The sequence below is a fragment of the Lutjanus erythropterus genome, chromosome 8 (genome assembly GCF_056507025.1).
Source record: "Lutjanus erythropterus isolate fLutEry1 chromosome 8, fLutEry1.hap2, whole genome shotgun sequence".
NCBI lineage: Eukaryota > Metazoa > Chordata > Actinopteri > Lutjaniformes > Lutjanidae > Lutjanus > Lutjanus erythropterus.
The window spans coordinates 16,955,485-16,982,861 of NC_139324.1; the positions used below are offsets into that span (position 1 = coordinate 16,955,485).

At 38.7% G+C, this 27,377-nt stretch overlaps 1 long non-coding RNA gene across 2 annotated transcripts in view; it reads right to left on the reverse strand.

The window, feature by feature from the left end:
- The window catches only part of LOC146322668 (uncharacterized), a 130,502-nt gene that overhangs the window by 54,210 nt on the left and 48,915 nt on the right, over positions 1-27,377 (reverse strand). The window contains exon 2 of one of the 2 annotated variants that reach the window (XR_014771273.1): positions 19,629-19,737. This is a non-coding gene — a long non-coding RNA (uncharacterized LOC146322668). Of the gene's footprint in view, positions 1-19,628; positions 19,742-27,377 lie in introns of both variants that reach the window. The other variant, XR_014771272.1, reaches the window with a different exon arrangement.

Below are 27,377 nucleotides of genomic sequence, written 5' to 3' on the forward strand. Positions count from 1 at the left end.
GAGACACACTTTATATAACTAGAGATGCACAAATTTCAATTTTCTCGGTCGACTCTGATTTCCGACTTTTTTAAGGGCCTGACCTGCCAATTCCAATTTTGGCTGATTACGATTTTCAGTCTTTCTCAGAACTATAATTGAGAGCACTGACAAACATTTTTGCAACTTTTCTTGTAAAAATTAAATTAGATGTTCATAATAAAACAATGACTATTAAATATTCATTAAATACTATTTTATATTTTCTCCAAAGTCCTCCAGGTTACAGCCAGGCCTTATTATAGTTTTATATTAAGATTATGAATAGGGGGGACACGATCTCATGATATCATGGGATCTCGCGGGATTTCGGAGGACGCGATTTCACATGATCTCATGTGGAAGCAAATGTAAACAAACCAGAGACTGACGCGGGGCAACAGTTTGCTGCAGTAAAACTTTGCCGTGAGAAAAACAGACACGGAGGTTAAGCGAGTCTGGATGATAAAATGTTTGAGGAGACACATCAACACAGGTTGTTTATTCTTCAGCCAGAACAGGAGGTGAGATTTTAACTAACCCTCTGTGAACAGCAGTCTCCTGCTGGCTAACATTAGCCTGAAGAGCTACAAGGTTTATGGCTGTTTTGCCAGATCGTCAGCTGCTCTGACTGTCTGTCTTCTCTCTTCCTACTCTTGGAATCTGTCGCTGACACCAGCTTCATGCAAGCATGTGTCTGAGTGTGTTTAGCTGTGATCAGAGCTGTGGTGGGTGTGATGTCATGGTCAGTTTGTCTGCTGCACGCATGACGTGACCATCATGAGGAACACGTGTGTGACAATGACAGGTACAGAATCGGATATGTGACGCTGTTCCAGTCTCTGGCCGGTTGATCGGTGCATCCCTAAATATGAAGTGTTAATGTGAGCCAACAAAGCATATAAGCATAAGACACATGGTTCCTCTCAGGTGTTGATGGGGAACGCTTTAATACAGCACACAGCAGAGCAAGCTACCTGACTGTGTCCTTTTCACTGAGGCACACTGACAGTGTTATATTACTTGTAGAGCTTCAATGTATGAAGTATTTTCCCAACCAAGTGCTCCATGCCAGGTGAAAACCAGCCAAAAATAGCAAAGTGAAAATTTCATCCACAGTTGCTGCCTCAACATTAGTCCCTCAATAACAGATTTTTACTCTGAAGATTTGCTTACTTTCAGATTCACTTAACTTTCACCTGCCCTTTATAAGAACCCGATCCTATCTTTAACTACTCCTTCTTCTCTTGCAGACTAAAAGACGCTTTTTCATTTTTCATGTTTTAGCCTCCATGTTTCCACAGGATCTCTGGGGCAGTGAATATGGCTAAGATCAAATGGGGTCTTCACTGCGTTCACTTCGCTATATTTATTAAAATGGATGTTCTGTGTTTAGACCATCAAAGAGCAGCTAAGTGAAAGGTGACACTGGAGGTTGACAAACGAGCCAGCATCACTGTGACATCATTCACTAGGGTTTGTGCACGGGAATGAGAAAATATTCCAACAACATGAGAAACCACTTAAAGTGGATTCTATCTTTGTAAATGCTGTAAATACACAGACTAGGGGAGTAACAGATTACATGTAACAAAGATATACAATTAGGATACAAAAAAGGTAACTGAATACCATTAGAGGAAAAAAAAAGTAATCAGATTACCAATACATTTAGTAAAAATTAGTTTTAGCAGGATTACAATTTTAAAATACATTTTTAAACTAGAAGATGTCATTCAATAGAGCGCAGATCTCCTCCAGGAAACCCGAAAAGAATATAGAAAGATCACCAAAATGAAATTACACTGTAGTACCTTCAGATCATCAAGTTGATTTAATATTGGCATATTTCAACCATTCTCAACCATTAATTTTCATTATCCTCATAATTTACTTTTCATCTTTTATATTTTATTTTTAATGATGTTTTATGAACTGAATCTCACCACCACCTCCTTTCAACTGCAGGATATTGAGCAATAAGAAACTGAAGCTAGAAGACTGCAATCAGTAGATTGCAGATTTCCACAAGGCAACCAAAAAAAGAATATTCCAACGTACCAACATTTTGATTAGTAACTGTAATTTATTTAATGTACGTATTTTCTCTCACTAACTATAAGGGACTACAATTACATTTATTTTGCAATTTAATTACATGTAACTAGCTACATTTAAGTAACTAGTCTCCAGCACTGCTGGTATTCTTTTGAACATTATTATGAAATCTTCCCATATTTAGCATATGGATTCTTGAGCTACTAGTGACCTTTGACCACCAAAATCAAATCAGGTCATCCTTGAATTCAAGTGGACATTTTAGCCAAGTTTTGAAATATTTTATCGAGGAGAATGAGATGACCAGAAAACATAATGTCTGTGATCGAGGCTGTCGACAGTGTGGAACCATAAAAAGGTTCACAAAAAAGGTCCTTCTGCTTAGAGTCAGGAATGTGCACAAAAAATTAGGCTGAAAGGTCCAGTAGTATTCAAGATTAGATGCGGACAAGCTGTAGTTTAGTTGGTCATAGACACACACTCAAACAAGCACAAGGGATTGCATTACTCCCTCCAGGTTTACGCCTAGTGGAGGTAATAAAGAACAATATACTACTATAAGCAGTGTGCACACAATACAACATTTCACGAGTCTCACAACACCACTCTGGTCTCCAAACACACCTATGTAATCTTACAGTTGGCAATTTACTATCATGGCATCTGTTCAAGTTCAATTTGACCATATTTGGTATCGAAGTAATCCAAAAGTAATGGAAAATAATCAAGTTATATAATTTCAGTATTGTGATACTTTGATCAGGTTACTGACTCCATTTTTATCAGGTTATTAGAAATTGCATTGGAATTAAATTTTGATGTAACCCTGCCAACCTTCTGTATACATATCAAGTTTAAGTTCAAGTTCACTTATATTGGTCATATGTAGGTTAACAGATGTACAACAGTACAATGAAATGAGTGGAAGGAGTAGAACAGGTCAGTTCAGCAGTATGAGAACTAAATAGTGGTAAAATAAGAAAGATATTTAAATAAAAATTGAATAAAAATTGAATTACTGACACCTACATAATAAAAATGATAATAAATAATTTGTACAATAGTAGTTGTGTGACAGGTGTGTACAGATTATTGGACATAATGTGAAAGTCCTTTTGCATATGGGTAGAAAATAATACTATATATATATATATGTGTGTGTGTGTAAAGATGCGGATTGTGAGAGAGTGACAGTACACAGAGTACTGCACATTAGGTATTATTATAAGGTATCAGCTGTCAACTATGCACAGCAATGAGATGCAGACAGTGGTTCAGTATTTCTATGTTTATGCCTGTGTTTGTCTGTCTGTCTGTCATGCACAATATCTTGGTTACTGCACAAACTGAAAGTGGTGCATCTCATTTCGTTTCAACTAAGCACTGACAGGACTCGCCTCAGTTTAAAACTGGCTTATCAGTCTTCTATTAAGTGTCAAATTTTGACTTTCCGAACAAAATTTAACTGGCAACATAGCTGTCTAATTTTGGAGACTAATTGCCCGGATCACACAAATGTCTTAGTGTTGCCATGTAGAATCACTGTCATGCAGTAATAGCACACCTTGAGCACTACACACATAGTCCACAGACTGAATATAGAGAGACAGTAGGGGTCGAGTACTGCTAGGCTAATTAGTTTTCTAGCAGAGAATAAATGAGACTATTTTACGGCACAACGTTTCTAGCTTCGAGTTCAGGGCTGTGGCCTCTATGCTGGAGAGACATGAGTTTTTTTCTTCTTCCTCCACCTCTCACTTTTACATCTTTCACAGTGCTAAAAATTTATATTGACTTTTCGTACCTTTCTCCTTCTGATGTTTAGTCAAAACTATGTCAAAGGACATGAAAAGGGATACTGCTGTATGTACAGTTAGCCATAATCACATAATACTTCTGACAAGGACACAAGAGAACTGAAACCAATTTCCATTTGGTATAAGCACAATCGTTAGGGCAAAGCATTCAGACAAGTTAAATTCCAGGTAGAGATTGCAAAGGGCACGACTAGATGGGGGTCACATCTGAGCGTTTGGTCTTATGTAGAGAAATTGCACCACACGAGTGCAGGTGCAAAATTTAAACACACGCTCAGCGAAAGGTTGTCAAATGTATAGATACTTTTTCAATACCACATATTTAAAGGACTAGTGTGTAAGATTTACGGGGATTTATTGTTTAAATAAGCCAGAAACGGAATATAGTATTCGTAAGTATGTTTTCATTAGTGTCTAGTCCTCTGAAAATAAGAATCATTTTTTCATTACCTTGGAATGAGCCATTTATATCTACAGAGGGCGCAGGTTCTGCATCTTTTGGAAGGGGAGGGTAAAATGGAGTGTGTTTTCAATCTGCAAAATCACTGCTAAATGCCATTAAATCTTATAAACTGGTCCTTTAAAACAATGCGATATCTATTAAAGGACCAGTGTGTAGGATTTAGTGGCATCTACCAGTGAGGTTGTAGATTGCAACCAACTACAAACTATTCAACTCACACTTCCCTACCAAGCATGTATCAGAAACTACGGTTGCCCTGAAAAAATGCAAAATTCATTCTAATGTAACAAAAACACAATTTTCATGTGATTATACACTTATGGAAACATACTTAAGAATATTACATTCAATTTCTGCCAATAAACCCCCATAAAACTTATACACTGGACCTTTAATAATAGTACCAAAGCTATTGAAAAAAATATCTAAGAGCTTATTCAAGACCTGAGTTCAGTTCAGTGTTTATAGTCCTACCTGAAATTTGTCTCAAAGAGCACAGGAAAAAAGACTGTACCAGCTCTGTGTGCAGGTTGTTATATTTTAAAAAAAGAAAATCCTATTTTGGGTACCTTTGAGCTTTTCTTTCTTTTTGCCATGACATTGAAAGCGATATCAAGTATTATTTTTTTTTATTCTACTATTGTATCAAAATTGTATAATTCTGTTATTGTGACAACCCCAGTGTAGGAAGCTAAGGAACATGCTGCTATGGAGCAGGTCAGCAACAAAACATTTTTTAGACAAAAGGCTCATGTGCATTCTACATTTGGACTATTTTCACTGTTTTATCTTGTCGTTTCTGACAGGAAACCATCATCATATAAGTCAAATATCAGTCAAATCTCTCTCTCAACCACACTCCATTGGCGAAATCAGTAATTTTACTCTGCAAAACCCAGGAACTGCTTGCCTACCGTTGCCTTGATCTGTTAGTTTGTGTTATTTTGTGACTTTTGTGAATGCAAACTAACCTTTTAAAACAAAGAGGTTCATCCCACTTTGGGCGTCCCTATAGCTCAGTTGTGCTCAGCGTGCGCACCATGTATTCAGGCTGTCAGTCCTCTGCAGTCAGTTTGATTCTCGCCTGCGGCACATTTGCTGCATAACATCCCCTCTCTCTCTGCCCCCTGTCCTGTCAAATCTACAGCTGTCCGATCCTAATAAAGGCATAAAACCCAAAAAATAATCTAAAGAAGAAAAGAAAAGTTCATCCCACTTCAAATAACTCCAAACTATCTCTTTAATTCCAATAGGGCTGACGTTAGCAGTTGCCTCTTGTGATTTGTGAGCTCCATATGTTACTACGTCATGATTTAAATAAATCACAGAGCGCTTGAGGTTACAGAACTTCTGTTTACCACATTTTAAAAACAATACAATATCTGTTAAGTGTAGTATCAAGGTATGGAGTATATATTTTTTTAAATTCTAGTTTTGTATTGAAGTTTAAAATTCTGGTATTGCGATAACTCCGACAGCAGGTTACATGAGAAAAAAAAACCCTAAACATTTGTTCTGATAGGAGCCAGAATTGCCTTGATTGAAAAACAAGTAGAAATGTTTACTTTTACTTTTTTTTTTTTTTTTAAATGGTGAAGCTTGTCTCAGGGCCATGCAGCTCTCATGGCTGTGCTAATTACAACCTTATTAGCCAGGAAGGACTCAGGTGCTACAGAATCCTTCAGTGAGGGACATCTGTGGCTGACAGTGCCTGGAAGGCCGTGTCATCCAGCCTCAATGGCTAATGAACAAACACAAGGATTTTCTCTCAGATTCATTATCGTCACAATGAATGAATTCCAGGTCCTTTTGGTTGTCGTTCTCAGCATATTATCTTCCCATCAGCCTGTCAATCACCCTCAGCCCACAAACAAACCCCTATCTGCCGACACAAACGTAGATGCACGCTGTCAAACACACACAAACACACATACACCCAAACACACAAACACACACACTCAGAAAATCAGATCAGCTAATTAAGATGTGGTGGCTGAGTGGGAAGTAAACTCAAACAGGGCTGGACAGATGTCTCACTCTGGTGACTTCAAAAGGGAAATAAAGAACACAGGGCCATGTAATGTGATTTAGATATAATGCTTCCAGGTCAGGGGTGATGGCTAGACTGCTGGGCAGTGGGAGAGCAGCTGACAAGCGTGTAACTAACCATGACGGATGGGAATTCAATGGACTGCCTACACTACACCCTCTGAGCTCGACGGGAACAAATTACGTGGCTGACCACCTTGTCGGCTACAGCAGAGGAGAAGATTCATTTGCTCTCGGAGTATTTTTTTTTTTGACACTTGTATGGGCTGTAACCAAGTCAGACAAGACAGCATTCTGAGGAAAATCCTCCTCTCTGACCCTGCAATGGTAACGTCCAGTCACAACACAATGATATGATGATTAATGAGAAAAAGGTGCGCTGCTGTTCTTCCTGCATTCAGAATGTGTGAGAATGATGAGGCAGTTTCCACTACTGAGTTGAATGTTAAAATTGAAGTTGTAAATGTCTGAAGTCAAACTGAAAATTAAAATGCATTTTTGCTAAGAAATCTGTATTTATCTTGTTTGTTTTGACTACTGTACTTACAGTTGATGAGCAAAAGTTCTCTTAATTTGATTGGTGCAATCACCTTAACTCCAATAGAACTAACGTCGCTAGCTGATAGCTGTGTCTTGTTGTGAGCTGAGCGCTCCATGTAATGATTAAAATCTTGGAGTGCGTACTCAATACATACTCAGTACAATGTATGGAGTGCTGAGATAAAAAACAAAACAAAACAAAAAACTGCTCTTTGCTGTCTTTACAGTAATTGCAGCACCATCTTAACAGCACAGGGTTATGAGAACACGAATACGACATGAACACAGCATGAGCGTGCTGAGAGCTTTGACAGTCTGGTCAGTTGTTATACCACAACTGGACTCATGAAAGACACATAACCCCAATATAAACAATCACATTTTATCAAGAACTTGAATACAACACTCTAAATGATCAATAACCTCAATACTGACACTGCAAATGATCAGTAACCCCAACATCAAAACTCCAAATATCAAAAACCCCAATATCAACAATCACAAATGATCAAGAACTCGACTACCAACACTAATATTGACACTGCAAATTATCAGTAACCCCAATATCAAGACTCCAAATTGTCAGTGCTCCAAATTAGCAATAACACCAATATCAGCACTCCAAAATGATCAATTCCCCCAATATCAAGACCACAAAACAGCATGGGAATGGAGCCAATATTACCTCAAGCAGAAGCCCCCGTTTGAGTCTGATGAGAGCCAAAAATCCCGCATGGAGAGCTCAACAGCTATTGTGACTTTAAAACCAAAAATATTTCTCAGTATTTTATCAAATCTTCAACAATATCATTATCGCAGAATACTCTGAAATATCAGAGTATAATTTTAGGGCTATAACAGTATGCTGTGATAACAATGTCCCTCTAGGATGGTGGTTTACCACGTGTGCCTTAATAATTCTGTTATATTGGGGTGCTCCCATAACTCACTTGGTAGAGCATTCGCCCCATGTGTCATTCCCCCTCTTTCTGCCCCCTTTCCTGTCATGTTTTCAGCTGTTCTTATCCAAAGAAAGCCAAAACCCCAAAAAATAATCTTTAAAAAAAATAAATTATGTTTTATTGGACTTTATAAAAGCGTACCATCATGAGCATAACATACCTCTTTTAAGGCATAGAGCAGTGCGTAATGTGTAATAGGGGAGTGCATGATTAGTCGACTATACAATTAAACGCTGCCATCCTCATTAGTCGGCAACAGAAATACTAGTCGCTTGAACTATTTATCAATATTTTCTTCATGCACAATACAAGTTAACGGTTGCCTCTAAGGTCAGCTAGTCTGTGCTGCACCCCATCAGACAGCAGTCCCTCTCAGTGTACACCATAAGCACATATGCCCTGATGGCTCATGCAACCCTGGAAGTTTACATCAGCAAAGTCGGACAGATGACAGCTCGTAAAACCAGTGCAGATTTGCAGTGTTTTAATAACGAAAATGGAGATAACTTTGAATGTTGTCTGTGATAGATGAAACTGTTGTATAACCAACTCAATTGGAGCAACATGTGACCACATTAAGCACAGACATGGACATTAACCTGCAAGCAGAGGAGCTGCTGCTGCTGGCACTGCAGTATCAGCCACAGCGTGTGGCAAACTGGCAGCTAACGTCAACTCCAGGTCGTTTACCGGGCTGAGAGAGGAGCCTGCAGTGGAAGCGGCCTCATGCTGGAGGTCTGCAGCCAGACTCTCTTGGTAGTACCTGCGCAGTTTGATTCTATCAAGATGAGATAGGAGCTTGGTGGGGTGCACATTACCTGCACCCAGCATGGTAGACACACTGTCAACCTCTGGGTGGCAGCAGAGAGTGAGAGGTTCAATCTATATCTGACAGTTAATACAGCAGAGTGAGATGTGTTGATCCTTGGAGGAGTCTCATCACAACCTGAGGAAGATGATAAACTCTCAGTGGAGAGCATAGTGACAGTGTAACTCAGCCTCACTCTGGGACCAGGTGATCTGAAGACAGGTGAGCTGCGCTGGATAAAGTCTTCAGATCCTTTACTTCAGTAAAAGCACTAATACCACACCGTGAAAATACTCCACTACAAGTAAAAGTTCTGCATTCAAAACTTTACTTGAGTAAAAGTATGTAAGTATTATCAGCTGTTATCAGTATGAAAAGTAAAAGTAAAGACTGTGCAGTAAAATGCTCTCTGTCAGTAAATAGTAACTGTACCTGTAAGGCAAATGTAGTGGGGTTGAGTAAAACTAGAAAGTAATATAATATGGATCTAATTCAAAATATGACTGAAGTACTTGAGTAATTATACTTAGTTACATTCCCCCTCTGGAGATGATAGAAGCTGAATGTGTGGTACTGGTCTTAAATAGTGCTGTATTGTGCAGAAAAGTGGGCAACACACCTTAAAGTAGGTACTTTATATAAACCTGTCAAAGACATTTGCATCTCTCATGGAAAATGTATGTACAAAAAAATAAATTCTAAGCCACAAGATGGACTTTTTTTTTTTATTTCAAATGTAAAACCATATTTCTATTTATTTATTCTTAAATCTTGTTATTTTCTAATAGGTTTTAGTGTGTTCATAATTTTCCTCCATTGTCTCTGGGTTTGTGGTATGAGATTCCTTTCATACTTATTGAGGTACTTGTTGCTTACTTTAGTTTTTCAACATAATTCCAACATATATTTGTAATATTATTTTGTCATGACGATGGACAGTAAACCTGGTAAACTATGATCTAAAATCATTTGGAAATCCTTGGGTTGTAGAGAAAAGCAAAAGACAAAGACATTTCTGAAGCTCAAGAAAAATCAGAGGTGAGTGCATAAGAGGTGGGGAGCTGAGATGAGCTATTAAATTCAAGGAGAGCATGCTGACATCAGAAAGGACGAGGTGAGAGAAGGAATTAAGGCAATGAAGGGTTAAAACATTTCGCCTATTATGCTCCCACTCTTTCGTACAGTCTGAGAAATTAATAGGAGAAATTAGCAAAGCAATTACCACTTTTAATTGGACTAATTCTTCTGGTCCTGTCACAGCTGCATCCAGCAGTACACTTTTAAACCTCCTCGTACATGTCTTTTTCACCCCTTCATAAACACTATTATTAATTTCACAAATTTCCGGGGACCTCTTTTAGCCTTTGACACCCAAGCCATCGAGGGTGAACTGCTGACAGCTTCCACTAGATTATTATCTTCTGTTAATATCTCGCTCTAACACCGACTCACTATACCCTCTATCCTTCTGTGCCCCATCACTACTTCTTCTCTTATTCTTGAAGGGAGGAAACAATGGTGCAGTCATTGGTGAAAGAGAAAGAAAGTTACAATTAACAAATGAGCTGTGATGTGGTGTTCAAAATCTTTTGGACAAACAACCCTGTCAATGAAACCTCATTGCTGCTTATGTTATGTGAAAATCAGAAGAGCCGCTTATTTGTTTGTTGTATCTGATTTAAAGAGGAACTCCTACTTAAAGTTTCTGCACTTTACTCAATCATATACTGCAGATTGTTGATGACGTATTATATTAATACTGACGATTTTTCCAATAATATTTGAAAAAATGCACAACGAGCTGTGGTCTCTCCAAAACCATGACAAAATAGTCCTATTTCATTAAGTATAAAAAGTATTATCCACAGAGAATATATCAACAGCTGAAACAGGGTTCTCCACACATCTTCCAGCAGTATGCAGATGAATAAGGTGTTTCTCAGTTGGAGGACAGAAAACTTTCAAGGAAAGAAAGGGACTGAGCACTGCACTGATTGCAAACAGAAGATATTGATAGTCATCAGCGCAGCTCATACCAAAACATTTTTGGAAGTGAGTTAAATTTATATCGTCCATTAGTGGCTGATTACTCTGTCATTTAATTATAATAATTTAAAAAAAATCATCAGCTAAGCAAAGGATCAACATTAGCTAATGTCAGCTTTGTACCATTACCTAGTGTTTGACTTTTATGGGTTTTTCAGTGGCTGATCCTGATATTTAGAGAGCAGGGCAGCTGATATATATTACCGCTTCCAAAACAAACTAAAGTCATGTATAATTCCATTATTCCATGCACATTACAACCTGATATAAATGGTAACCATGCAGTAACACATAGCTTAAGATGGGAGTTTTATTAACTAAAGAAACAGAAAAATATTCTGGGTTATTCTATAGATTTCAGCACATGACTGTGGGGTACAGTAGTATATTACAACACAGTATATATTTAATGCTAGACAGTAATGTATATATATGTGTTAAATAACATTTAAAGCAGGAGGCATCAGAATTATAGTACAGAGCTCAAAACCAATGACTTCACCACGTTCCCAAAAGTCACAGGGCACAGAGCACCAGCATTATTCCACAGCAGCCACACTGCCTGCAGATATGCACAGCTGATGCAGATTCTCTCAAACTGACAGATAATTAAAGCAATAGTTCACCCAAAAATTAAATTTCACTCAATATCTACTCACCCCTGTGCTGATGTGGGGATGGGTGAAGATCTCCAGTGCACAAAACACTGTGTACCCACTTCAGGCGCTTGCACACCGGTCCAGTCTGAGAGGCTACAGTTGACATTTAGGCTAAAAACATGGTGTAAATGGGGCCTTTTTGGGTCAAATTTTGATGTCGTGGCTTATGGACACTTGGATTACACCACACGAGCAGTATGGAGACATTTTGTGTTATTTGTGTTCTTTTTTTTACATTTTAAAACTGGACACCATTCACTTCAGTTGTACTGGATTTGGCTGCAACGCTGTTTTCCGCTGAAACTCCGGGAGTGTTTTGTGAACTGGAGATCTTCACCCATCCTCACATCAGCACAGGGGTGAGTAGATATTGAGTGAAATTTCATTTTTGGGTAAACTATCACATTAACCAGATTAATCATTGATCACTACATGACATTTTTTAGTTGCTAATAAACCTCCATGGACTCCAGGAGGCACAATTTCACACTGGACATAAATCCTGTCAACACATACTACAATGCAAAGGTCCCACACAAGTGTTTACCCCCACCAAGCCCCCACCCCCCACATTCTCTGGCTGTGAAGAGCCAGGCAGAACTTAAGGGTGTACAAAACTTTTAAAGTGAGATTTATACTTTGTTAAGAAGTTATACCTGTTGGCTGTGTAGTGTGCTACACCATAGCTAACATGTTGTCCCTCAAAAATATCAGTAAATGCTGGGTCATTTTTTCTTCTCCAAGCTTCCAGTGCTGTAGAGACTATTCAGAGTGAATACAATGAAGCATGTTGAAAAAAAAGCCCAGGTATCTTCTCCTTTTTAGTAAAACACTACGAGCAAAGTGCAAACCTTCTCCTAACTGCTACCTCCATCACAGAGAATGAAACATTGTGCACCCAAACAGAATAGTCTCATAGCTGATAATGAAAGAAAACTCTGAAGCTCAAAATGTTCTGTTTTTGGTGACACTGGCTGAAATATGTAAACTCAACTGTATATGTTTATTACTGAGGTCAAAGTTAATGGAGGTGTTGTACTGGTCTACATTAGATGTTTCTAATTTTCTACCTCCATATTTATATACATGAAATCAGAATATTAGAAATACTTCCAGTACAACATCATGTCTAACTGTGACCTCAAAGCCAAAACTTATAATCTGAATTAACACCTTTATGGTAGTATCACCATTATAGGCACAAACAGCTGTATTTGATGGCATTAGATTGTAAAGATGTACCTAATAAAGTGGCAACTGAGTGTAATTTAAGTACAATGTGACCCAGTCACATTTGATTTGCCCATTTAGTGTTGCAGGGGTGACACCACAGGGCGAAATCAGAGGCTGAACTACAAGGGCAAGGGCAAAACAAAATGCCAATGATTTCATTTGTTCAATTTGATAAAGAATGACCACAGAAGGGACAGAAATGCCCATCCTCTGCAATGTCAGAAGGGACTCACTTGCTGTTACTCAACTCTGCCGTCTATAGTGATTCATTGATTAGATTGATCCCCGAGCGCTTCACTTGAGATGCAGTCAAACTGTATTTTTCACACACAGGGAGGAGAGACAGGAGCATCTGTTGCCCCTGATAGCTTTGACTTATTTGACTTTTCCTGACACAGAAAGATGGGTGCCTGCTTGCTTTGAAGCCTCTCAGATACGTTAACCTGCGCCCCGCAGCAGCGATTCCCACTGGGGCCACTCACAGAATGTCCTGCCCTGATGGGCTGATGGGAATCAGAGGAAAATCAATAAGCAATGATAGACTTCTGCTGTCCACTCAGCTAATCCAGTTAGTGATAGCTGTGGATTTAATCGAATGGTTGCACACAGTACAGACACTCAGACATGGAGACAAGTGTATGTGCGCGCACACACACACACACACACACACATACACACCTGCAAGTACACTTAACCCCATAACATTCTGATGGATAAGATCTGCAGATCTTCCACACACACTCTACGCTGTCATTTTGTTGAGACAAGCAGCAATTTGAGAGACAATTCATTCAGCGGTTAGAGGAGACTCAGTCAATTTAATAAATCCTTTGCTCATAGTCCAAGTTGGACTAGATTGCGGGAACATTTTCATTGGAGCTGAAGACGTGGAATAAAGACACATTTTGTCCCTATGATCGTTCGATAAAGGATCTCTTTTTTGATATGGAGATCAGTACAATGCATGGCCGTGTATGGGAAGCCGAGCAGAAATGGACTTCCTTTGACAAAAGACGATCTCTCCACACGCCGTATACATATCAAAGTGACATAAACCCTGATAACTACTCTCAATACACGAGCCACACATATGTTGCAAAGTATTTCTGGGTTAATACTTTAACCCCCACCCTCCCATGAGTGAATAGACATTATAAAAGCAGGCCCCAGTGGCACATGTTTAAAGGTACATTAAGAGAGCACATCAATTGTAGATGACATAATCCCCCGGCCCTCTTTTCAGTCACACTCTCACTTCCTTAATCTCTGCATTCTTTAACCCTCATCTTCTAAGAGGCTGAAAGCTCCCTTCATCTTCTCCTCAAGCTAGCAGAGAAACCGCGAGCTGCCCGCGGAGAGAGGAGAAGAAGAGGTATTACTGAAGTCTGATTAAATTAACACTGTGATGCAGATTTTCTTGCCTTTTCCTCCCTCCTCTCGCCTTATCCGACCGCGTGGCGTCTTAGAAAATCAGATGAACTTGTCACATGAGGGTTTGCGCATGTATAATGTGTGCGCTTGTGTATCTGCTTTTAATTAATTACTCTCGTCTGTGTCATTAGCAGGATCCATGACTTGGGATCCTGATTTGCATTGGTGCCTTTTGATAAATAAATAAATACAAGATAATGGGAGCTAATAAAAGACGGGAGTGTTCTTCTCTCCACCTCATCCACCCCCTCTAACTCACTGTAACCTCCACCCTATAGCCCTGGCTCTCTGCAAGGCAGAAAGCGGAACCGTCCCCTGTAGAAGTACTTTAATTACAAGGTTCCTACGTCCAAATAACAAGAGGTTTACATAACTCCCGCATGAGCTGCTCAGTATTCAGAAACTATTCTTGCAATCCCCGTCTCCCCCCTCTAATACAAATGCTGTGCAACAATGTGCAAGCTCCCACAATGCACATCTTAGAAGTTAAAGTTGAATTAATAAAGAAAAGTTCACTTTGTTCAACCTTACGTCCAATTTACCTCCTCTTACTGTACATGTGAACTAAATTCCAGCTCAGACCCTGATTAAATTCCATCTATGTGAAGCTAATTAATCATTTCCATTGTGTCTAATATTGTCATAAGAAAGGTGCTTAGTTGACACTCTAATTCATAGAACATGGCACCTCTCGTAGTGTGATCAGTACAATATGCCAACAGTAGCAAGAAATAGAATCTAGCTCTACAGAGGGGATTAATTATATTCAATATAGACATTGACCAAGACAATATGCATGGAGATGATGATATAAAAAGAATTGGCTTAAAATGTAGTCACTTAACATTAAAGGGATAGTTTGGATTATTTGATGTGGGGTTGTACTAGTAGTCAGTGTATTAACTACAATAGATGACAGTCGACAGAGGCTGCTGTGGAATGAGCAGCAAAACTTAAAAAAGGTCCACCTAAAAAAAGAAAAAATCATTATCAGTTGGTATGCAATATTTACAGTATTTTCATCATTTTACCTTGCCATCACACGGCCTTTTCTGACGGGGAAATGCTGCTTTTTAAGCCAAATGTAGCTCTCTCCAAAACAATCAAACTGCACAGGTGAAATCAGTCATTTAACCTCACAGATCACGGGAGTTGCTGGTTTACTGATGCTTCAATTGGTGAGTTTGTGTGTGTTATTGTGTGACTTGAGTGAATCTAAACTATTCCTTTTAAACACTTAAGTCACACAATGACACAAACAAAGTCGCAGATTGAGGCAGCAGTGGGCCAGCAACTAGCGTGGTCTCATGTAAAATTACTGATTTCACTGATTGGAGTTTGGTTGGTTTGGACAGATTGATTTTTGGCTCATATAAAAGCAGTTTCCCATCAGAAAAAGCTGTCTGATGGCAAGTGATGAAAATATTTTAAACATAGCATACACTTAAACTGTTTTTTAAAGTAGCTAAAATATGTTTTATTGCTAATCCTGTCCACAGCAGTTTATTGCTTTGCTTCTGTGCTGATACTCCTCTCTGCTTCTCCACAGCTGGCATCTACTGTAGTTAATATACTGATAAGCACCTCATACAAATAAACAATCTGAACTGTCCCTTCAAAGATCATAGTCTGGTTGGGAGCTTTAGTTGAAAAATTTACCAAAAGAAGTCATTTTTCACTGTTCTTACAAATGAGGAGTATACTATCAGTCACCAGTGTGGTCCTCTATGTACCCACATGTATGCAACAAACATATAACATCTCACCATCCAACATTTCTCCCTCTAACATAATTTTGCAGCATCTCCTTATATCACATTTGATCCTAATTTATCAAAAAAGAATTGGCTGCCGTATGGAAATTGTGCAATTTTATTACTTCTGGCCATTCAGAGCCTGAACCAGTGCCATTGTCCTGCTTCTTCTTCATTGACCCCATCCTGCCTCCGCCCATCTGCTCCAACAAGGTGATGTTTATCTCCAGCAGGAGGAAATTAAAGCCTTGCTTCATGAGCTGCAGATATGCAAATCTCATACAGTGCAAATAGATTGTGGAGCTCGCACAGCGGACGGTGTGTATTGGGCCGCCCATTGAGGCCCACTGATTTGAAATCCAAATCAAGACACGAGGAAGACACACATGTGGCTTCCTAGAAAAAATCTGGACTTTGAGATATTAAAGAAAAATAAATAAAGAGGAGAGGATGGAGAATTAATGGCAGACTTAAAAATTAAAAAACAGATTATTTATTCGGCTGGTAGATACGGTTTAATAACTCTTGTTGGACCACAGGTGAAGGCTTATCTGAAGCTCTGACACATGCAGCATGGAAATAAGCTCCTCTGATATCACCATTACATGGGATATGTATTTTCTTGAACTCACAAAATTGGAAAGTAATAGCAGCCATGCAAAATACCTTGCAGTTGTCGAGTATGTAATTTTGATATGCATTAGTGTTATTGTCAGGCAGGGTATATGGGATGTTTCCCTGTGTGATTGCAGGTCTGGCTTGTATTGTGGGAGGGAAGCAGACAGGAGAAAATAGTATTAAACCTGTCCTTGCCATTCCAATCTGTCTGCATGTTTCTCTTTATCATTCTGCAGTTTCTATCCACTTACGCTATAATTAAGTTTCCTGACCCCTGCCTTGCAGCCTTAACTAGGCATTGGGAAATATACAGCCACTGCAGATCTCTTAGCCTGATGTGCTCCCTCTCTCTCTCCTCTCCCGCCTCCCCTCCCTCTCGTCTCCGTCCCCGTTTCAGAAAATCTCTCCCTCTCTCTCCCACCATTGCTTTCTTTCTTTCTCTGAGTCTCCATGGCACTGTAATGGAATAAGAATTATTAATCGAGTAATTGTGTGGAACACATTAGTTTGCATTCAATTTCTCTCTCTCATTTTCGATGCTTGATTATCAGGCTGTTGGGCAGACCCCCCCCACCCCCCCACCCCCTCCTCCCCTTCACCTCTTTACCCACCACACTCCAAACACATAACACATGCCCACGCACACACAGTGTTGGATCACACCTCCCTAAATGGCATAATCTGCCCCCATTTCTCTTGTGCATGCATGGACACGCACGTGTAAACTCGCACTCACACAAGTGGGTTGGAGTGTGTGTGTTTGCATCACACCTGATGCTGCGTATCAGGTAGGGCTGGGATGATACACTCATCTACTGATTCAATACCATAGCGATACCTGGGTGCAGATATGCATTCTTGAAGGAGAAATCCGTAATATATTTATTATAATAAATCATGAAATGAATATGACATGTCACCAGAAATAAATGAAACATGTTAAACTGAAATACCAGCTTCTCTTACAACAACACTACAACTACAGTAACCTTTGAAATTTCTAATCTGGGCCAGAATGACTGGTTTTGTTTGTCCATTTCGCATTAATTAAAGTTAAAATGAATGCCAAATGTTCACAGAATGAGTTAGAGTTTGTTTGTGAGTCGTAAGAAATCATTAATAATCTTTTAGAAGATGTAGAAGTTTATAACGCTTAAACTGAGCAACATGTTAATGGAGCCTGGCAGGCAGTGGGACAGGTAGTCAATGAACTTGAAGTACAGAGTGTGTATTTTCACAGTAGTGGGCTTTTTGTTTTCAGGATAATAGGCTTAACTTTATATCAACAGAAAATTGACAGTTATAAACAACTGATCAACTTGCAGCATAGACCTCGTCACTTGTTATGGTCAGTTTATGAATATCTGCTTGTCTTGTGTCCCTGCAATGTCCCTGCAGCCTGCCCCAAGTCTGGAGAGGAGGGGTGAGGGAAAACAACTTGCTTCAACCACAGATCACTTATTGAAGAGGATTTCAACCTATTTAGTGTACTGTCTATGGTTCTGACTTGCTATTTTAACTGATGTACTCATTTCTGCAGGCACAACTGCTACAAATTGCTCCTTTAATTATTGCAATTTACAAGTAATGCAATTCAATATTTTAACACTGGACCATGTGAAAAAGTTTAATCATATACTTCTGAAGGCTGTATATCATTAGTCATATTTCCAAAAATAATGCACCTCACGTCAGCCTTTGAGCTTTATTTCAGCAGCACCATTACAGTACTATATATTTAAAGGAGTAAATTAATTACTTTTTGAAGTTAACTTTAGCTGTTCCTCCTCATCAAGGTGGTGCAATAACCAAATAATAAAATAAGATGTTAGACCAAAAACTGCAAAAAAGAAGTCTTAATTGACACTGACATTGATATGACATTGAGTTTTGAGTTTGAAATTGTTAATTTGGAATTTGAGTTTTGACCCATTGAAGTTGTTGTAGCTGATCAGTGTGGAGTGTTGTGAAGCTGCAGTAATACATTATGTTGGCAATGTAAAGTCAGCAGATATTAGTTTTTCTCCCGCAGGTCAGACCAAATACATGCCTGTGCATGTGGAGTAAAATGGATCTATTTGTCAAGATAATATCACTGTGATTGCAATCCTAATTTCTGTTAGTATGTTAATGAAAATTAACCAATGTTAGCATCAACCTAATGGATATAGCACTAGTTATTTATACTTGGTTCAAAATGACAAGTTTTGTTATGATATGATGTGTCGATTCTTTTGACAGCGACAGGATATTTTCCGACATCAAAAAGTCTACCAGGGTTCTACGATCAATATCAGATGATATATGTCCATTTAACACAGTTACATTTATGTCAACTCACAAACATTTATGTCAACTCACAAACAGCAACTACATTAAGTTTTATGACTGAACATTTGCGACACAGACAAGCTGTGGAAATTTCAAAATAAAGGCATATTTTTAAGATGGCAATATAGATCAATATTTTCACTATCAGAATATTTGATCATTGGATTAATACATTGACCCAGACTGATGTATTGTTACACCCATAATTTATACACGTAAAATTCAACTCAGGAATCGTCTTTTTAAAAAAAAGAAGAAAAGAATCACATTACTTAACAGAAACAATTTTTTCTCACACCCCTATTGTAAAGTGGTGGAGGAGATTTTTATAATATCCCTTTAACCTCCAACATGTCTGATTAAAAAAAAAAAAAAACCCAGACAAACAGAGAAAATAACCTCCAGCATATGTACAAACATGAATTACAAAAATAGAAAAAAAAAACAACATCACAGACGTACTGGCAATGACACTCATCATAAAAAATCCCTCTTCAATCATAATTAGTCTAATTAATTTAAATCAGTGTTGGATGCCTATCTAAATACAGTGACAACACAAAATGAACATCCACCCTGCAGCACATAGCCCCAGCCTATACGTTCCCATAGTGAAACACACCCTCGTAGGATTAGAGCAGAAGAATAGGGGGATTATTATTTCATGACCTTTCAATCCGCTGCCTGTCAGGTTGAACTAAAGCCATATATGCTGCTGGAGGACTAATCTCCTTCTCCCTTTGTGTCCGCAAGGGATGTGTCATTTCTTTATCCCCTCTATACAGATTTACTCCATAAAATAAACTTCCTAGCCTGATCTGATAAGAAGCCATCTCCTTACCGGGATAAGGCTGTGCATGGTGCCTCGTCTCCCTGCTTCCCCGTAGCCGTATTTTTGGGTGTCAGATAACTCAGACGGGGATGGGAACAGTCAGGAAATGCCACTTTGTCTGTCTGGGAGCAGGTGACAACAAAACGACAGTGACTCTGATTAGAAAACACCCTCCTTCTCCTCTCTCCCCCCCACCAACACCATCACCTCTTTCTTTCTCTTTCTAAAAATCACATATTATCAACACTTGCCAGGTAGTGCACGAAAACACAAATAAAATGATTTTGCAGGCTCACATGCAAAACTTGCTGCATCACAGACACACACACACACACACACACACACACACACACACACACACACACACTCATGGTGCTTTTGTTATCATCCCATCTTAATTACTGGTAAGTCATCACTGCTCCAGCTGTCAGCCATGATCTGCTCATCTGACCGCTGCTGTCTGTCTGCCCACCCGTCCCGATGTGTCCCTGTTTTCCCTGCCTTGCTCTCTGTTTTTAATGGACGTGATTCCTATTTTAGTTGCTTTCCTCAGACTGCAGGGCTCTGACTATTTGGCTGGATATAAGATTTGATGCGCATAAATATTTCAGACATTTTTATGAGGTGCACACTCCCCTGATGCCTAAAGGTCACAGCCTACAGGTGGCAGAAATGAGCATTATGGATTGAAGAAGGCAGAGTTTTATATTCAGCATTAAGCTGTAAAACACATTTAAATGGAAAAAAAAAAAGAATCAACCCTGAGAAATTAATAATATGCTTGCTGTTGCAAAGACCGCTGCATCTGAGAGTGTTTAACAAATTTTGTAGTTGTTTTTTAAAGTTGTCTTTTAAATTGCAACAGGAGGGGTGGAGGAGGTGGAGGAGGTCTAATCACCAACTACACATCCAGAGGCATTACTAGTCCACACTCCACAGCCTTTATACCTTTTAAAATATAAAAAAAAAAATGCTCTTGAAAACAACAGAGGGAAACACAAAAATAAAATAAATGCTCATGTGTCATGCTGTGCAACAATCAGCAGCAGAGTCGATTTTCAGGCAATTAAATATCAGTAAACAGAGGTCTGGAGCTGAAGTAAAAAAATAAATATTTATCTGGTTATTTTTAAAAACAGGGAAACTTAAAAAAAAAAGGCGATGGAGGAGATTGTGTTACAATTGCAAGATTCATTTTAGGGCTGCAACTAATGATTCTTTTCATTGTGTATTAAAATGTTGATCATTCTCTCAATTAGCTGATTTGTTTTTTGGTCTGTAAGATGTAAGAAGATGATTAAAAAATGTTGATCAAGATGATGTCCCCAAATGTCTTGGTTTGTCCACAACCCAATTCAGTTTGTTTAAAAAATACCTATTAGGGATCAATTGATTATCAAAATAGCTTATGGTTAATTTAATAGTTGACAAATAATTGATTAATTGTTACAGCTTTGATTTCTTTATTGTTCTGTTTCATGAGTATAAGAAGATAAAAAAAAAAAAAAAGGATTGATGAAATACCACCATATTCCTTTAATAGGCCTACTCCTATAGGAACTTTATAGAGTCTACTGCTATTTTTTAAATTTATTTATCTGTTTTTGTATTATGATATTTGGGGTCATAATTATTTTTTTTCTGGTGATGTAGCTTGACAAAAGAAATTTGCGTTCATGTAGCTCGTTTCCTCACTCAACCCTGTCAAATTTACCAGTTCATCCCAAGTGCAGGTGTCTCAGTCCATTGAGAGCCATACATGCAGGCGCTCCGGACGTCTCTGCGCTGCCGGACCTGAACGCACCTTTTCATCTCCTCCTTTTGATTCCAGCTGCTCCTGATCCTCCTCCTTCGCTTGTTTCCTCCCTCACCTCCTAAACTCTGCACGGCTTTATTGCTGTGATTGTCACGGCTAAAACAGGATCCACACACACAGGCAGCAGCAGAAGGAAAAAAAAAAAAAAAAAAAAAAAACGTCGTCGATTTTTTTTTTCTCCTCTTCTCCAACACGACACAATTGAAAGGCAGGCGCATTTTTCGGAAAGCAGTGGCTATTTACGCGCACACTGTGTCACCAAATTGCTTTAAAAAAATAAGCGAACGCGAAGAGGAGAGGAAAAAAACTCCAGACTATCATAAAAGAGACAAAAATGTCTCTTTTTAAAATGTCAGAGTTATGGTGATAAGAATCTGAGGATGCAGGGAGGACTTTGGTGAGAAGTGACTAATTACCCTGTGGACCGTCCTGATAGTGGAGAATAATTAGATTCGCACAAAAGACCCTAAACCAGCATCTGAATAACAAGAGCAACATTTTCAATAGAAAATTTAATTTGATTTTGTTGCGAGTTTCCCTCCGTGCACTCGAAAGGGAAAGTGAGAGAAAAGCATTATAAGGACAAATAAAATAATAAAAAAAAACGTCTTCCCGGGACGGTTTCATGCCTGATTTGGTTGGAAAAAAAAGCTGACAAAAACCCCGTTAATCAAAAGACGAGTGTGCGGCCTACGCGGTAGATTATATATTCACAATTAGACAGCGATTAGATAGCAAAACATATTGACTAAACACATGGATTAAATTAAATTTAGCCTGGCTTATTATGAAAGTTTTGTTGTCCTCCGTTTGTAAGAAAATTAGTTAAATTGAAAATCTAAATTTGAAACATTTACAGAAAATAATTCATGTCTTTAATGAAAAATGTTGAGATTTAAAGCTAGTTCAAAAAAGTTGTTTTTTATTATTATTATTGGTGATATAATAAATAAATACTATACAAATACAAATCTGAATGATCTGAAGGCCACACAAAAGCACACTGAAATAGCTATAATATTTTAAACCCATTAAACAAAAAACAAAACAAAAAAAATGTTGAATTGTGTTAACAGAAATTTCTTCACTATATATATATAAACAGCCTCCCATGGACAATTTGTATGTATAGCGAGGTATTAATGAATCTAAAACAGAGTGAAATTGATCACACAAGAAAATTGTTCTTCCATCATTGTGTAAAAGATCTGTTTCTTTCTATTTTTTATCATAGCCTATAGATGGGCATATGCAAACTATGTAGGCCATATTACATGCAAATGGTGTAAGAGTGCTTTAGAAGATTAGAAGATAGACACCCGACAGCCCACAGTGGGGCTGAGAGGAGTGGGCTCCACTCCAAGACTGTGTCCTATCTCCTCAGGACTGGAAAAAGCATCCTAATCCTTTACCTTTCATAGTGATCTAAAGCCGATTTAAAACTGTCACTACCCTAGTTTGTGTTTATTTCATGTTCATCTGCAGCTCAAGGCAATACTCTGCACACCCACTTATGACATGAGCAAAAAGATGTGTGCGTGCGTGTGTGTGTGTGCGTGTGTGCGTTTGTGTGTGTCTGTGCGCGCGTCTGAGGTAGACGGAGAGCAAGACACTAAAGAATGAAAAGACAGGCAGCGACAGAGAGAGAGGGAGCATGCAACTAACTGACCAGCAGATGAAGGAATACCTAGGGTGTGAGTGATCTCACTAGGAACCAAATCCAAATAAGAATCAAAAGGATTTAAGAAATTTTCATTTTAATTCTGTTTATTGAATCTTACACAAACTTCTCTTGTGTTAGTCTGAAATTAAACAGTGTACTGCAAACACCTATTGTACATCAACCTGGCTATCCGTCATTCACACTGAAAGCATGTATGTATTTCCGTCTCCTAAAGTATTTATCTTATTAAATTGTCAGTCTAGCCAGGTTTTCCTCCAGTGTATTTCAAGCCTGCAGGCCCTCTGGGCTACCTTCTCTCCCCACCATGCCTAAACATCTGGGAATCAGATTTTTGGAGGATGTATTCATAAGATGTTTTTAAAACAACAGTTACATTGTGTTAGTGCAGTTGGAAATGTAGATATAATGGTTGGAAAGCTCACTAGTGACATCTGTTGGTTAAAACATGAATTCACTATAGAGATATGAAGTCCCTCCCCTTCCATTGTCCCCCATGGGAAATTATTTTTAAACAACAACATTCTGATGATATTTTTAATATCCTGTTTGGATTGTGGGATATATTAAACACATGATGCTTGTCTATTTAAAAGATAAGTTTACAAGTCAAGACAGTCACAATTCAATTTTTGTTGTTGAAAACACAGGATTCGAACACTGTACACTGTCAGATTCTTTGTGAAACCTCATTATAGTTGTTGATTTTTTAAAAATGTGTATTGAATAAATGATTTATTTATAACAACACATTACGCAGTAAAACTTTTAAACCTCAAGTCAGCTTTTAGCTCTGACTTTAGAGTAGAATCAATAGGATTTATCTGAGCTGTTTGTAAATGCAACAGAATGATCATTGATTGTTGACTTTCATCCCCAGGTTATCAAATACTGATGTTTTGTGTGGGCAAAGTGGAATACAAGGAAAATAGGAAATAAGGAAATACAGCAGTGTTGAGATACACACACCACCATATACTTCTAGTGGTGATAATTAAAAGGAATTGCGTTCATCAATCTCTACATTGTTCTTTTTTAAAGAAATGTTCCATATTATGCCTTTAATGTAGGGCCCTATGAAATCTGTGCTATGGCTTTTTTAAATTCTAAACTAAGCATTGCCAGTCATGATTATGTTCTCACAGAGACTATGGAATGGAATAGAATAGAACAGAATAGAATAGAACAGTTTATCTATACTGTGCTATGCTATACTGTTAACAGGGCAACAGTATAACATGACAGTAATAGTATAATAGTAACTGTCATTGTGCTCAGCTCCATCTTGCAAGTCCGAGCCTACAGCTATTACATTGTTACTAACTATTACCATAGTCCCCTACCTAAATGATGCCATCAGTCTGCTGCTGGCCAATGCTGGGCCTTTAACTCCAGTTAAAGACACTTGCCACTCGGCCTAACAGCTTTGCTGAGGGAAACCCTGCTAGCTTTGGTCTCAGTTAAGCTTCTCCACCATTGCTAAGTTGCTTGACTAACAGTTGTATAGCACAAATTGATGGGCCCTGTAGCAATCACCTCAATTTAGCAAATGTGATGCTGCAAAACACTTTGCAAGAATGAAAAACTCTCTATTGTTACAGTAAAGTAGCATATATAATCACCGAAATATTTAAGAAACATGAAAAGAGACCACCATCATTACGGTTATCTAATTCACCTTAACTTAGCTCAGTGATGATAAAAATAAGAATTACAGTGTCTTAATTACCTTGAATGAGACCTTTATATCTACAGGGGGCACAGGTCCTCTTTCATGGAGGTTGCCATGTTGAACCGCCATGTTGCTACAGTAGCCCAGAATGGACCAACCAACATATACAGACACACATTTTTTGTGAGTTTTGCAGCCACAGTAGTTTATCCTACATGCTTGGAACGGGAGATGAGGCAAGGGGTATTGAGTTGAATGCAATCTGCAGCTGAATTTAAATATAAAATCCAATTTTAATTTAATATAAAACGTGAAAAATGATTTTGGTGTAGTTATTTTGAGCATTTTGTGCACAATCAAACAATACCACAATAATTCTGTTAAGCATCATTTGATCATTTTAGTCACTATAACTGTGATATGAAATGCTCACACTGTTTAATCTTCAATCTGTGGTAAATAGCGCATGACAAAACTCTGCTCTAAAGAATGCAGGAGGACACTCAAAACATTTGGAATCGCACATTGTTAAGAGCCCAAATCGATAAGCATAATCTGATTGGGAATCAGAATCGTTCACATCCAAACCATACCAAACCCTAGTGTGTGTGTCTCTGTGTGTATGTGATCTGACTGTACTAATTGTGATATTTTCCTTCTTTTGTGTTCAGGCTCACTGCTTTGAGTCTCAGACATCCAACTCTTATTTCATGCGTTGTCTAACAAAAACCAAGTAACTCAGCTTGAATTCACTTCCAAAAATACACTCTCCCACACAAACAGATAGTCCAGATGACACATGAGCAAACACACACACTCTCTCTCTCTCATACACACACACACAATAACAGAAACCATTGACCGCTAAGCTGGCAGGCTTATAGGCAGACCACCTTCCTCTCCTCACCCTCCTGCTCCTCAAGGCCTTACTGTATTATTCTGTAAGCAGCAAGAGCCCAGCATTGACAGAGCTAATCACTGGAGGCAAGGGCTCTCTCTCTCCCTCACATACACACACACACACGCACACGTACACATGCGCACATACACAGAATGATTGACACACAATGGCAGCGAATCTATGCAGTGCCCCCCTGTCTTGCTTTTTGCTTTCTCTCTCCCAGCTGAAAAGACAAGGGGGGAGGTTAGTGTGTGTGATTGTGTGTGTGTTGGTGGCAGGAGTAGGAGGAGGGAAGAGAGAAGGGGGGTTACAAGGAGTGATGTCCAACAAACCGAGGCAGATCCAGAGAAGTGAAGACGGTAAAAGATGAGCTTGTGACTATAGTTGCTGTTGCTATCCCGACTCCTAATCCACCCCCCCCTCGACTCTGTCAGGTGCAGCAGCCAATCTAGAGAGAGTCTCAACCCCTCTCATATGAATATGATCCCTGCGCTGGCTAAAGCCCAGCAAACCACTGATCCTGTTATCATCTCACCGGAGAGAAAGGCAGGAGAAAGAGAAAGGGAGGGAAGGAGGGCTGTGCGTTGTTTATTCTGTACTCGGGCCTTCTCTGTCCTCCCGCCAGCACTTTGTCTACCCATAACCCCTGCTCACGACTCTGAATTTCTCCATAATATTGGACCTCGAGGGACCCCCTTCAATCATATGATATTTCTATCAGCCCCTCCAGTAAGTTGTGATCACAACAATTAATGCAAATTCAACCAACCCCCATGATGTCTGCACGACCCTGCAATTTTGTCCAATCACTGCAACTTTTCCACAAATTTGACTAAACATAGCTAGCTCTCTGCGAGTTCCACAGATCATAGCAGTCCCCTGCGCCAATCTCAGTGAAATGATTGAATGTTTTATTATTTAATGTTTTATTTGTATTATTAAAATATACATTTTTGTGTTGTTATTCATTTTATTTTGTCACGGGCACTGAAAAAAAACACAAGGTTTGTCTTTGTAACTAACATTTAGCAATGCTCTGTGCACTTTTAACAGTCCCTCCAGGAAGTTGCAATGTTGCAATGGCAATAATTAAATTCAACCAACCTTGAATTCTGCACGACCTTGCAATTTTGTCCAATCACCGCAACTTTTCTGCAAGTTCGACCAATCTTTTTGGTAAGGTTACTTGCAACACTCAGAACAGAGTGTGGTTTTATTTTCCTTGGACCAAGTTGCCTTTGATTTTTGGCATTTAGGCTGCATCAATCCCATGGTTTGGATCCACTGTGACCAGTCCAAGGCACACCTGTGCAATAATCATATTGTTTAATCAGCATCTGTATATACCACACCTGTCAGGCGTATTATCTTGGCAAAGGAGAAGTGCTCACCAAAATGAATTTTAACAAATTTGTGTTGAATTTCTGAGCCGGTCACTGTACAGGCATTTAAATGCACAAAACAGAAATCAACTGAGCAGCGTTGTTCAGATGGTGAGCAGCAGCTTTTTTGTCAGTCATTTCTAGCCAAAAGTAGCAGTTCTTGGCCATTCAATTCGACTGGCTTTATTGCCATGATTGCATAGAATACAATGTTGTCAAAACATATTAATACAATTATTAACATAAATAAACAAAATAAACCACACAAAAGGAAATACAGACAAAGAGGGACTATGGAAGGTAGGT